The sequence below is a fragment of the Petaurus breviceps genome, unplaced genomic scaffold (genome assembly GCF_028583685.1).
Source record: "Petaurus breviceps papuanus isolate PSGF00001 unplaced genomic scaffold, PetGlider_PUasm1.0 118, whole genome shotgun sequence".
Lineage (NCBI taxonomy): Eukaryota > Metazoa > Chordata > Mammalia > Diprotodontia > Petauridae > Petaurus > Petaurus breviceps.
The window spans coordinates 7,771,385-7,785,057 of record NW_027185616.1 but is presented as its reverse complement, the minus strand read 5'-3'; the positions used below and the strand labels follow the sequence as shown (position 1 = coordinate 7,785,057).

Sequence of the window (13,673 nt, the reverse complement as noted above, 5' to 3'; positions counted from 1 at the left end):
AGGCAAGTAATGAAGTGAAAACAAAACAGTAAAACACTTCTTTATAAATGTACTGAAGGAGACTTGTAAAGGTGGAAATTTGGGAGAGTAACTTTGAAGAGATAGACAGGGAACACTGGACACAACTTAGTAACACCCAGCCCACATGTAAAGAAATGCTTTTTTTGTTTTTATGGGACTGCATTACAACATGGGAGGATACATAAATACAAAAATAAGGAGAGAAACAGAGGAATAGGGATAAGTGTGATGCTCCTAGGTCATATCAAGGGATAGAGGTGAAACTATTTAGTACTTGAAAGAACTACTTTTCCTGTATGGAAAGGAGGAGGGGAGAGATGGAGCCACAGGGGGCAACTGGCACCAGAGGAGTGGGAGATAGGGACATAAGGAGATTTCTAGGAAAATGTAGAAAAAAGCAGGGGAGGGTATAGATCAGTGATAAGCAGTGTTATCAGAGATGTGCTGGGTGGGCAGGGACCTATGATAAGGAAGTGACCTCTCTGGGAGATGATAAGGGAGGGAATCTTTCTGGGGTCAAATGAATAAGGAATAGGAGGATAAGGGGAGAGGAAAAGACAATAGGGATAGGTAAAAGAAAATGGCTGAGAAGTGCAATAGTGAGTAAAAATGGAATGGAAGGAAATTCACAAATAGTAATTATAACTTTGAATGTGAATGGGATGAACTTACCCATTAAATGGAAATGAATAGCAGAATGGATTAAAAATCAGAGTTCACCAATATGTTGTTTAAAGAAATACATTTAAGATTGAGAGGTGCACACAGAGTTAAAATGGAGGGTTGGAGTAGAATTTATTACACTTCGGCTGAGGAAAAAAGACAAGGCTAGCAATCATGATCTCAAAGTTAAGGCTAAAGTAGATTTAATTAAAAGATAAATAGGGTAACTACATTTTGATAAAAGGCACTGTAGACAATGAAGCAATATCAATATTGAACCTCTGTGCACCAAAATACTATAGCATCTACATTTTTAAAAGAAAAGTTAAATGAATTACAGGTGGAGATAGATAGTAGTACTGTAATAGTGGGGGATTTTAATCTTCCCCTCTCAGAACTAGATAAATCTAACCAAAAAATAAATGAGAAGTCAAAGAAGTGAATGACAGATGAGAGAATTTAATGCAAATAGAAAGGAATACACATTTATTTTTTTCTCAGCAGTTCACTTTTGCAAAGATTGGCCATATATTAGGACATAAAACTTTTATAGTTAAAAGCAGAAGTATTAAAGGTATCTTTTTAAGATCACAGTGCTATAAAAATTACATTTGTAAAGGACCATGGAAACATAGCTTAAAAACCAACCAGAGATTAAACAGCCTAATCTTAAAGAATGAGTGGGTTAAAGAACAAATAGAAACAATAATTTCATTGAAGAAAATGACAATAAGACAGCATATCAAAACCTATGGGATCCAGGAAAAGCAGTCATCAGAGGAAAATTTATATCTCTAAATGCTTAGATTAATAGAGCAGGAGTAGACCAATGAATTGGATATGCAATTTAAAAAAGAAACTAGAAAAAGAACAGACTAAAAATCCCCAATTAAACACTAAATCAGAAGTCCCAAACATTAAAGGTGAGATTAATAAAACCTAGGGTAAAACCATTGAATTAAAAAATAAAACCAGGAGTTGGTTTTATGGGGAGAGGGAGGGGAATTAGATAAACCATTGGTTAATTTGAATTTTAAAAGGAAGTAAACCAAATCACTAGTATTAAAAATGAAAAGGGTGAACATGCCACTAATGAAGATGAAATTAAAGCAATTATAAGGAGTCATTTGCCCAATTATATTCCTCCCACTTCTATGATCTTTTTGGGATATAACTCTAGAAGTGGTATTGCTGGGTCAAAGGGTAGCCCTTTGGGCGTAATTCCAGATTGCTCTCCAGAAAGGCTGGATCAGTTCACAACTCCACCAGCAATGCATTAGTGTTCCAATTTGCCCACATCCTCTCCAGCATTTGTCATTTTTCTGAAAAACCAGCATTTCTATATTATAATAATAACAAAAGGAATAATAGAAATGGAAATCCCATTCCAAATAACTACAAAATGCATTAAATATCTGAGGATCATCCTCAAAGCACCCCAAAGACTTGCAAGATATTCCTTAAAAAAATTAAGAACAACTTATATAGAAATATTCAGTGTTTATGGCTAGACCATGCCAATATAATAAAAATGATAGCATTACCAAAATCAATTACATTTTTAATGCTATACCAATCAATTTACAAAGAGAATACTTCATAGAAATTTAACTTTTAAAGCACATTCATTTGGAAAAAAAATAATAGATCCAAAATATCAAGAGAAATAATCAAAGATGTAAGGGAAATAGTGCTTCCTGACCTCAAACTACATTGTAAAGTGGCAGTCATCAAAATCATATGGTACTAATTAAAGAATAGGTCAGTGAAAGCGACTAGACAAGGGAGATTAATAAACAATAGAACTCAATAACCCAGTAATTGATGAACTGAAGAACAAATTACCTAGGGAAAAATTCCTTTATTTGGTAAGAACTGGGAAAACTGGAAAGCAAGTAGGTTTAGACCAGTATCTTGCATTACAATCCACAATATATTCTAAATGGATGTGCAACCTTATTATTAAAGATCATACTATTAAAAAAGTTAAAAGAGAAACAGCTTATATACCTTTCATAACAATAAATGGGAGATGTGTTCTTAACCAAAGGAGAGAGACAGGCAGTTTCAAAAGATGAAATTGATAATTCTGATCACTTGAAATGAAAAATTTTCTGCAGAGACAATACCAATGTATCTAGGATAAGAAAGAAAGTGGTTGTATGGCAAACAAAACAAAAACTTTGTATCAAATTTCTCTGATAAAGGTTTGTTGTCTAAGACATGTTAAACAATAAATATATATAGTACTAATAGCCATTCTGCAACTGATAAATGGTCAAAGAATAAAACAAACTGATCTCAAATGTAGAATTGTGAGGCATTCACAACCTCATGAAAGAATGCTCTAAGTCACTAATAAGAAAAATGTAAATCCAAATAACTTTGAGTTTTTACTTCATAACCAGAAAATTGACCTTATTTTATTTTTTGCTGGCATCAGTCAATGTCGGAGAGGTTTTGAAATATCAGGCAAAATAAACATTGTTGGTAGAGCTGTAAAATAGTATAAGCATTTTGGAATGCAATTTGAAATTATGCAAACAAAGAAACTGCAATGTCCATGTCCTTTGAACCAATTACTCAATTACTTCTAATCTAAGGAAACAATGATAAGAAGAAAATCCCTATATACTCTAAAATATTTATAGCAGCAGTTTAGGTAATAGCAAAAAATTGAAAACAAATTAGATGTTCATTGATTGAAGAATTGCTACCGTGTTTCCCCGATAATAAGACACTGTCTTATTAATTTTTTTGGACAGAAAAACACCAGAGGGCTTATTTTCAGGGGAGGGCTTATTTTAATGAACATTGACAGCAATTTTAATAAACAGGTAAATGTGAACAAAAAAATGTACCTTTATTCAATAAGCAAATCACTGGGGAAGAACAGGATGACGCGCTCACTGCTGCAGCTCTGATTGGATGCAGCTCGGAGCGCGGCATGCGTTTCACGGGGGGGCGGTGCATACAGCAGCAATCTCAATAGGGCTTATTTTTGGGAGAGGGCTTATTTTAGAGGAATCTTACACAGTAAGGGGAGGGCTTATTTTCGGGATAGGTCTTATTATCAGGGAAACACGGTAAATAAACTGTGGCATGTGAAATTAATGGAATATTTTGTTTTTTAAGATACATGTATGATTATAATGCTAATGCATGATATCCACAGCACCCATGGTGGCTATGAATATGTTGGTGTAGTTGTGAATCACTGAATGTAACAGACTCTCCACATGGAAGACAGAACCAAAACATTTATTCTAACACCAGAAAGTTGAATCCCAACACCAGAAAGCCATCATAGCAACCAAGAATTTGGTATACATGTCCAATGCAGTGAGAACCAATATTCATAAGCCTTCCTTCCATCAGGCCTTCAAAACAAAACAGGCCCCCTCAAGCCCAAATGCCCCTTTCTCACACTAGCTGCTCTGCCTACCTGCTGCTTTCTCCTAGTTCTCTTCTGGCTCTCCCCCTGCTACTTCCTGCTCCATGCTTCCTGTTCCACCCTTTCAGCAAGCTCCTCCCTTCATGGGCTTCACATGATTACATTTGGCCTATTTAGGAGCAGGGAAGATCTTCAAATTACCATTACCATTACATTGATGTATACAAAGAAGCATGGAAAGATCTATATGAACTGCTACAGAGTGAAGTAAGTAGAGCCAAGGAAATAATATATACAATAACTACAACAATGTAAATGGAAAGAACTACAAACCAAAAATTTGAAAGTGAATTAACAAAATTATGAAGATCAAGCAGGATTCAAATGAAAAATTATGAGATGAAACCCTCAACCCAGGACTTTGTGGAGATGGGAGGTCCACAGGTTTCATATAGAATTCCATATTGCCCCTCCCCCTTTTTTATTATAAATTCTGCTGTGTATATGTGAATGCTCCTTTTTTGGTGTCTAAGTTCAAAATAAAATAAAAACAAAAACGTTGAGGACTCTAGGATTGAAAATTTGGAAGACTGGAAGGAGAGTGGTACCTTTGATAGAAATAAGGTCTTTCAGAAGCTTCTTGCGTTGGAAGGAGGGAGAGAAAGCATTGAATTCTGTTAAATTTGAGGTAAAGATAAATAAATAAAGCTCTTGGTTTTGAATATATCACTGCTAAACTATTTCCTTGACAGTTTGTTACACAAAAAATGTTTTTACTGCTAAAGCCCTCTTCATTCCCTCATATATAACACAAATTATGTCACCAATTAACCCATACAATCAACAGAAGAACCAGCCTTAAACATGTTTATCTTTGTTAGCAATGAACAATGACAGTTACTGAGACGGGAGGTTTTGAAGCAGCTCAGTTATAAAGAATAATAACTGAAATTATGTAGTGCTTTAAAGCACTTTAAATATATTCTTATTTGACCCTCATCATGACTTGAGAGATATTCAATACTTGCTTAGGGCCATGTAGCTTGAATATATCTGAAACAGGATTCAAACATAGGTCTTTCTGGCTTAGTGGCCAACACTATCAACTACACAATACTGAATAAAAAGGATTCAGGACTTGGATGCTTGGATGGATTCCACACCAAGTTTTTTTTTTCACTTATTGTGTGATTTGGGTCCAGTATCTCTTTGTCTCTCCTTTTCCTTATCTATTAAATCAGAGGGCTAGACTAGATGATCTCTAAAGTCCCTTCTCATTCTAATATTCTGTGATTTTTGAGATACTTTCCCTTAATGAATTTGTAATTTATTTGGGAAAACAAGTTACACTTATATAAGGTAGGTCTATATGGAAACCTATTTGGTCCCCACATATGTAACACAAACTCAAGGCTCCCTCTCCTAATCCATCTTCAGACTAGCAGGTTGGGTCCCCAGTGCTCTGCCATATTTCTCAGAGTTTTGGATGTAGCCCTGAAGGGTTAGGAGGGGAGAATTTCCTTTAATATTATAGCTCATGAATCCACACTGGTATAGTGATATAAAATTATGGGCAACATTGATAAATAGTATAAACTATTTGGGCTATCTGTCCTTGTGACCAGCTTCATGTACCTTGCAACATGACTTTCAAAAATATTGTAATTTGCATAAGTATATTCTCAGTACATCTGTACCTACTCTTATCGCTATTTGCAACCTTCTAGGAAATCATTTCCTTGCAGCTAGTTCCAATGTGTGGGCCTTAAGGGGGGTTATAAGAACCTCTATGGATAAAGCCTGCTTTTAGAGGGGATGATTTAGTGCCATGCACAACTGCATCTGTCTCCCTGGGAAAATGACAATGTAGCTTTTAAAAAATTTTTTATTTTCACATGCAAAGTCATGTAAAATATAGTTCCATATTAACCATGTTGAAAAAAAAAGTAAAACAAATAAGGTGAAAAACAATATGCTTCAATTCACACTCATGTTTCATCAGTTCTCTATCTCTTAAAGTAGAAAGCATTTTCTATCATGAGGCATTTGGAATTGTCTTGGATTATTGTATTTACCAAAGTAGCTAAATCTTTCTCAGTTGATCATCTTTACTATACAGTTACTATGTACAATGAGCTTTTGGTTCTGCTCACTTCATTTTGTATCAGTTCATATAAGCCTTCACAGGTTTTTCTGAAACTATTCTCCTCAAAATTTCTTATAGCTCAATATTATTCCATTACAATTATATACCACAGCTTGTTCAGCCATTCCCCAGTTGATGGGTATCCTCTCAATTTCCAATTTTTAAAAACATTTGTTTAATTTTAAACTTAAATACTAAAACTTAAATATACAACAAGAAAAGAATAAGAAATATTATTAACTTAAATATTAAAACAAATACAAAATAAGAAAAGAAACAGTCATGTACACAGCAGAACATGAGAGGATTCAAAATGTACAATAAATTTCCATTTCAAGAAAGCCTGTAAAATAAATACCATACATTATGTTCAGAACTATCCATCTTCTCCTTGATGCCTTGTAAGTTTTCTTTTGTTCTCTGCTGTGCACTTTTTACTTTGTTTTCCCCCCCACCCCTTCCTCCCCTGCCTCCCACAAGAATGCTATAATTAAGTGTGGATAGGTATGTGTATGTATGCACACATATACACACATATATACATATACATATACAAATATACACACAAATATATATATGTATACATATACACATACATACATATATTTAGATATCTATAATCATACTCATAAAGACATATACGTCTATGTAAGACTATACTATACTTATTTGTCCTTTATTTTTTCTGAGGATGGATAGTCTCTTCCTTCATAAGTCTGAGTCTTTCTTAATTTTTCTAAGTTCACCAACTTGTCATTTCCTACACCACAGCAATCAATATTCCAACCCTATACTGTTTAGTTATTTTAAATAGTCTAAAACAATATTGATTGACATATAGTGTAGTTTCCTTATTTTTCTCTTTTAAATCTATTTTAACTTTAACTTTGAAATCATGATCACTACCCCTGCTTTTTTATTGCCTAATAAATTCTAATCCTGTTCTTTATTTTATGTTTTTGTGTATCTCTTATTTCCTATCCTTTCTGACTCCTCCCCTTTACTTCTACCTGCTACCTTGCCTTCCTGTTACATAACCTGCCCCCCACCCCCAGGATCCCTATGTTATGCTCCCATTCTTCTTCATCTAAACACCCTTCTATATATTCCCCATCCTGTTCCCTCACTCTCCCTTCTAAAAATCCCTCCCTTATACTTCCCCCTGCCCCAAGGCTTTTACTTCCTTATGAATTTAGAAGACTTTTATACTTTTCTAAATAGATGTATATTGTTCCTTCTTAAACCCATTCCTGAATAAAGTAGGTTCTAGAACTACCAGCCCCCTCCCCCATCTAGTTCCTCTGTTACTTCTTCCTCTCGCACCTCATTTGCTTTTTTTTTTTTTACTTTTTGGAGGGAAATTGGGGTTAAGTGACTTACCCAAAGTCACATGGCTAGTAAGTGTGTTAAGTATCTGAGGCCAGATCCGAACTCAGGTCCTCCTGACTCCAGGGCTGGTGCTCTATTCACTGCGCCACCTAGCCACCCCACCTCATTTGTATAAGATCATTATTCTTTTTACCTTTTCCTAAATGGTTTTACTTTTTAGAATTCTATCATACTCACTTCTCCCCCAATCTTTCTTTTGAACTACCCAATTACTAATAACAATCTTAGACTAATAGCAATCTTTACACTTCCTCATATGAAAAATAAAGTCTGTCCTTTGTAATTAGTCTTTGATATGTATCTTATATTTCTAGGATCTTATATGTCAAATACTTTGTTAAGTTTCAGATTTTCTTTTTGTTATTATTTTTAACAAAATCCTGAAAGTCTGGCAATTCATTAAATATCCATTTCTTTTCATTCAGGATTATGCTTAACTTTGCTGGGCATGATATTTTCAGGTGTTATCCCAGTTCTTTTGCTCTTCAATATATTAGTGTTCCAAGACCTGTGATCTTTTAGTGTTTTTGCTGCTAGTTCTTGTATGATTCTAATTGTGATACTGCCATGTTTAAATTGTTTTTTTTTTCTTGTTGCTCATATTTTTTCCTTGAGCTGGGGTTACAGAATTTGACTATGATATTTCTATGTTTTCCTTGTAAGATCTCTTTCAGGTGGTGATGAGTGAATGTTTCTATTTCTATTTTTCCCTCTTATTCTAACATTTCAGGAAAATTTTCTTTAATTATTTCTTGTATTATTGTATCAAGATTCCTTTTTTGGTTGTAGCTTTCAGGTAGTCTTATTCTTGTGTTTTCTCTTTTTGATGTGTTTTCCAGATCAATTGTTTTTCTTATGATATGTGTAATGGTGAGGGAATTTGAAGATCTTCCCTGCCCCTTAATGGACCTCACTTGGAGCCCAAGAGAAGCTTGCTTAAGGGAGGCTTGTTTTTCAGGAAGACACACCTTTTGTTACTTTGTAATTAGGCAGTGGGTCAGATGACCCACTGGACTCCAAGTGAGGTCCATTAAGGGGTGTATGTGTTATATACACACACATACATACACATATATGTATGTATGTGTATATATGTGTATGTGTATCTATGTATGTGTATGTGTGTGTATGTGTGTATGTATGTATGTATGTATGTATGTATGTATGTATGTATGTATGTATGTATGTATGTATACCCTGATGTGAGGTGAGGTTTTGCTTTGGGGATCACTTAGGGAAAGAGTTGTGTGATTTGGCCAGATGAGACTCTGGTCAGTCTTTGAGCCCCCCAGCTTTGAAAACCCAGATGTTGGTGCTTCTCTCTCTGGTAACTAACTATGTATGGTCAGATAGCTAGAAGTCCTGTCTATTGGTCTGTTGAACTGTGTTATTTTCTCTGTCTGTATTTTTTGTCTGCTTGTACTTCCTGTTTGTATTTTGAGTTATTTTCATTTAGAAAAGCAGATCAAAGAACCTGTGCTTGCAACCACCTTGGGTATGCTAGGATGCTTGCTGTTACAAAATGCTATATATTCTCTTCTATTTTTTCATTCTTTATATTTTATTATTGGTCTCATAACTTCACTGGCTTCTCCTTGCCCAATTCTAAATTTCAAGGAGTTATTTTCTTCCTTAAGATTCTGAATCTTCTTTTCTAATTGGTTGACTTTCTTTTTATAATCTTGTTTTTCTTGGATTGTTCTTATTTTTTAATTTAATTTCCCCTCAATCTCTCTCCTTTGATTTTTAAAGACTTATACAATTTTTTCTATGAATTACTCTTTGGGGGTAAGAGAGGCTTTTTTCCCCTCTCAGTATCATCCTTTGAAGATGAACTCCAGTTTTTTCTATTCCAATAGTAATTTTCTATGGTTGGATTCTTTCTCCTTTGCCTGCTTATTTTTTAATTTCTAGCAGCTTATTTTTTGTAAACACCTTTACTCCTGGGCTATGGAGGATGTTTTTTGCCTCTGGACTAAGATCCTCCTTCAGTTCTCCCCTCTGACCTAGAACCAGAATCAAGAACTCCACCCTCCTAAAGATGACAGCAGCCAGCAGTGTCCTCACCCCAGTGCTTCTGCACTCACAAGGTGTGTGCTGGTTGCTTCTCGCCTAGGGCTGCATCTCAGCAGCATAGAAGGGTCTGGTGTTCCTTATCAGTAGAAATTCCCTTAATCTTCTCCAGCTCAGACACAGACTCCCTACACTGTCTGGGAAGTGAAAATTCCTCTGGTTGAGGCCAAGCTACCTTCCAACCCAGATAGCTCACAGCTTGCTATTTCAGTAGAACTAAGCTGGGGGTGTTTACTCTTTACAGGGACAAACCATGGTCCTGGAATTTTTCTTTGGATTTTCTCTTGGCTGTCCCAGGAGGACCACTGTTCTACCCCAAATTCTTGTTTATTTTTACCACTCTATGTTCGTCCTGGGGTACAATTTTGTCTTGTTTGTAGGGAAAGCTGAAAAGCTTAGAATTTTCTGATCTACTCTGCCATATTCCCAGAAACCTCTCCCAATTTCCAGATTTTGCCACCACTGAAAGCTGCTATAAATATGTATGTGTATGTGTGTGTGTGTGTGTGTGTGTGTGTGTGTGTGTGTATCCTTTTCCTTTTTCTTTGATCTCTTAGTAGTGGTATTACTGGGTCAAAGGGTATGCTCAGTCTTATAACCCTTTGGGCATAGTTTCAAATAGTTCTCCAGAATGCTCAGACCAATTCACAACTGCACCAATAATGCATTAATGTGCCTATTTTTCCACATCCCCCTCCAACATTTGTCATTTTCCTTTTCTGTCATGGTAGCCAATCTGATAAGTATGAGTTGGTACTTTGGAGTTGTTTTAATTTGCATTTCTCTAATAAATAGTGATTAAAAGCATTTTTATATGATTATTGATAGTTTTCATTTCTTCTTATGAAAACTGCCTGTTCGTGCCATTTGTGAATTTGAGGAATGACTCTTATTTGTACAAATTTGACTCAGTTCTCTAAATGTTTGAAAAATGAGGTATTCATCAGGGAAACTGTATTTTTTCCACAGTTTCCTGATGGGAAAGAATTGTTATCAACATAAAAAAGAAAAAAAATGTAAAGATCTTTTCTTTTCTTCCAGATAGTAAATCTGACCCTTGTAGTATGAAGGGTACTAAAGTAGATTTCACACATATACAGATAGGAAGATTGTTCCAAAATGGGACCAAATAATTCTAGAATGGAATGACTAAACAGGCTCTCATGCTCAATTTATTTTCTTTCTAAACCTAGACACCAATGAGAAATGTCTGGTGTTCTTGACTGTGTCTTTGAAATATTTCCAACCAAACTTTGCAGCTAACATAGGTTCTGTCTGCTTACTGTGGAGAGGTATCTGGAGTAGTTCTAAACAGAAGTGCCACACACTTGATCAAAAATTAAAAGACTGGTCTTTTGTTTGCCAAATATGTCAAAAAGCTCTTTTTAATATTTATACCTGCCATCATTGTACCCTTCTGTAGCAGCAAGCACCCCAAGCGTCCTCAGGGTCGCTGCCAACACAGGTTCTTAGATCTGCTTTGTTAAAGGAAAGCAACTCAAAATGGGTTAACAAGCTTACTTTAATCAGGCAAACATATATTGTTTACCTCGGTTAGGGGAAAAAGGTCAGCACCCCGAACTTCAAAGTATACAGGCAGAATTATCAAGACAGAAACAGATCAAGTAGACAGCTTTCCAAACTGTCCAACCATTACATCCATACCAAATCAACATCTGGGTTCGGGACAACGGCTTCCCAGAATCCATGTCAAATCACAGAACACTTCTCAAAGTGAGCCCCAAAACAAAGCTACACATCAGGGCTTATATAGCCTTCTCCTGGCTCAGAGAATGTAACAACCTTACTGACCAACTGGCCAATCAAGAAGTATCTACTGAAAAACAAGTCTCCCACCCCAGGCTTCAGGTGCACATTAGCCTAGGGGCAGGGAAGATCTTTAAAATTTACATTCCCATTACACCTTCCTAAGAGTTATTCAAGTGTGATGGAGAACTAATCCCAGCCTGACCTAAGCTGTGGGAGGTGGGGATGGGGTCAGGATCTATTGATAAACAATTTATGCTTGAAGATCTAAAGCTCTCATTGTGTAGCCAGCTCTGAACCACAACCTCAAAGTTTCTTTCTCCCCCTAATGAATATCCATGTGAACACAAATATAAACAGAAACACTATGAAATACATAGACCCAAATACGTGAATCTCCATTTTAATCATGTGACAATTGATCAGTTACTTTGTTTTTATCATTTCTCAACTTTCAAAAGAAAAACTGACAAAATGTTCATGGAATTCAAGTTGTTACTGAAACCTACACTAAGCACGTATCTCCCTTCTGTGCCTTCAAGTATTTTGCTTTGCTTTTTAGTTTTTTTTTTCCAACTATTTAAAAAATGCATTGAGTTCAAGTTAAAAGTCATGCACCAAAAAGGATTTCAGGACTTCTATCATAAACCAGTAGCAGCAGCATTTCTCTTTGCCACTGTGTATTAGCCCCCAGCAACCCAAGTATAACTGCATGAAATCCCTTCCTCATACTACATGGGGAGTTGGTCTTTTCAACAATAAAAAAGTCCCAAACCACTGAGTACTATTATATAACAGTGCCAGAAACTGCCCTATCAGAAGTAAAAACTATTTATATTAAATAAGAAATCTGTTTCCAGGCCTATATTTGCCACATTTACCATGTTGTGCAATGCATACTATGAGAGAGGGGAGGAAAAACACAAATTTCAGTACTCAGTGCCACAAAGTAGCACAATTTGCCACATTACAGTAAAGCAAAGGGCAAATAGGAGGAAATAAAAAGGAGAGAGAAGAGGAACTTTTGCTGTTTCATTTCTGTTTTTGGAGCCAATTGAACAACCAGTCCCCTCCTTCATAGAGCCTGTTTCCACTAGTGGCACAGATGGCTTGGGTGTACAGGTAGTTCTGACTTTATGTAAATTTGAGTTATGCAGATTTGAATCCCTGGCAGCTGTGGGACTCCAGCTCCCAGCAGACTGCCCAGAGGTGGCAGCATCAGGGGCAGCAGTGTTTGGTGGGGGGAGGGAGGGGGGCAGCAGCTCAAGGTGCAACCCCGTGATAGGGGTCCTCTGGCCCAGAATGTACCAGTTCATTCCCAGTTTATTTATGATTTCAGATGAATTTGTGGCATTAGGAAGATCCTGATTATAAGCAAATGCTAGTAAGATAGAATCTTTAAGTTCTAAGATCCTTTGCTGACAGTTTCATCAGTTCTTCTTGGAACTCATTCACTCATTCTCTGCCATTACATCAACTACAAAAATTAATCCTAGTGTATTCTCAAAGTGATGTTATGGGGTTGGATCTTGTTCTGGACACCTACATCCTCCACTGTGGGGCTAATGATTTTGTATTCTACTGTTTCTACACTGAAATAGTGGGTATAGTACTTACTGTTTTACCCAGTTCCAGTTTGTACAAAATAGTAGTGTTTCCTGTACCAGGCAGGCCAACCACAGGAATCCACATTTCTTTCTTTCTTTCTTATTTCTTTCTTTTGTTTTCTTTCTTTCTCTTTCTCTTTCTCTTCCTTCCTTTCTTTCTTTCCCTTCCTTCCTTCCTTCCTTCCTTCCTTCCTTCCTTCCTTCCTTCCTTCCTTCCTTCCTTCCTTCCTTCCTTCCTTCCTTCCTTCCTTCCTTCCTTCCTTCCTTTCTTTTTGCCAAAGAGCCCCTTAAAGAGGTTAGCAAATATATTCTCCATGTTCCAAGGGTGATACAATAAATGTTGGTGAAAGAAATTCTTAAGTGACTGCTACTCTTGTTTTTTGTTTTTTAACACTTTACAGGCACTGGTTTTGTTCCCATTAAATTGTGGTTCCTGGTGGCAGCCATGTCAGTGCCAGGGAAGCTCTCCTATTGATTTCAATTAATATTAATCAGTCAGAATTAATTAGCCTATATAAGTAGGTATTTTCTAAAATGATAGTATAAAAACAATTGATACATTCTCCTAACATGGAAATTTCATCCACACATTCATACAACATTCTAAGGAAAG

General features: G+C 36.1%; 1 pseudogene; it reads right to left on the bottom strand.

Moving 5' to 3' along the window:
* Positions 1-12,390: 12,390 nt before the first annotated feature.
* On the bottom strand, positions 12,391-13,376 carry LOC138161228 (ADP-ribosylation factor 1-like; annotated as a pseudogene).
* Between the last annotated feature and the right edge of the window lie 297 nt (positions 13,377-13,673).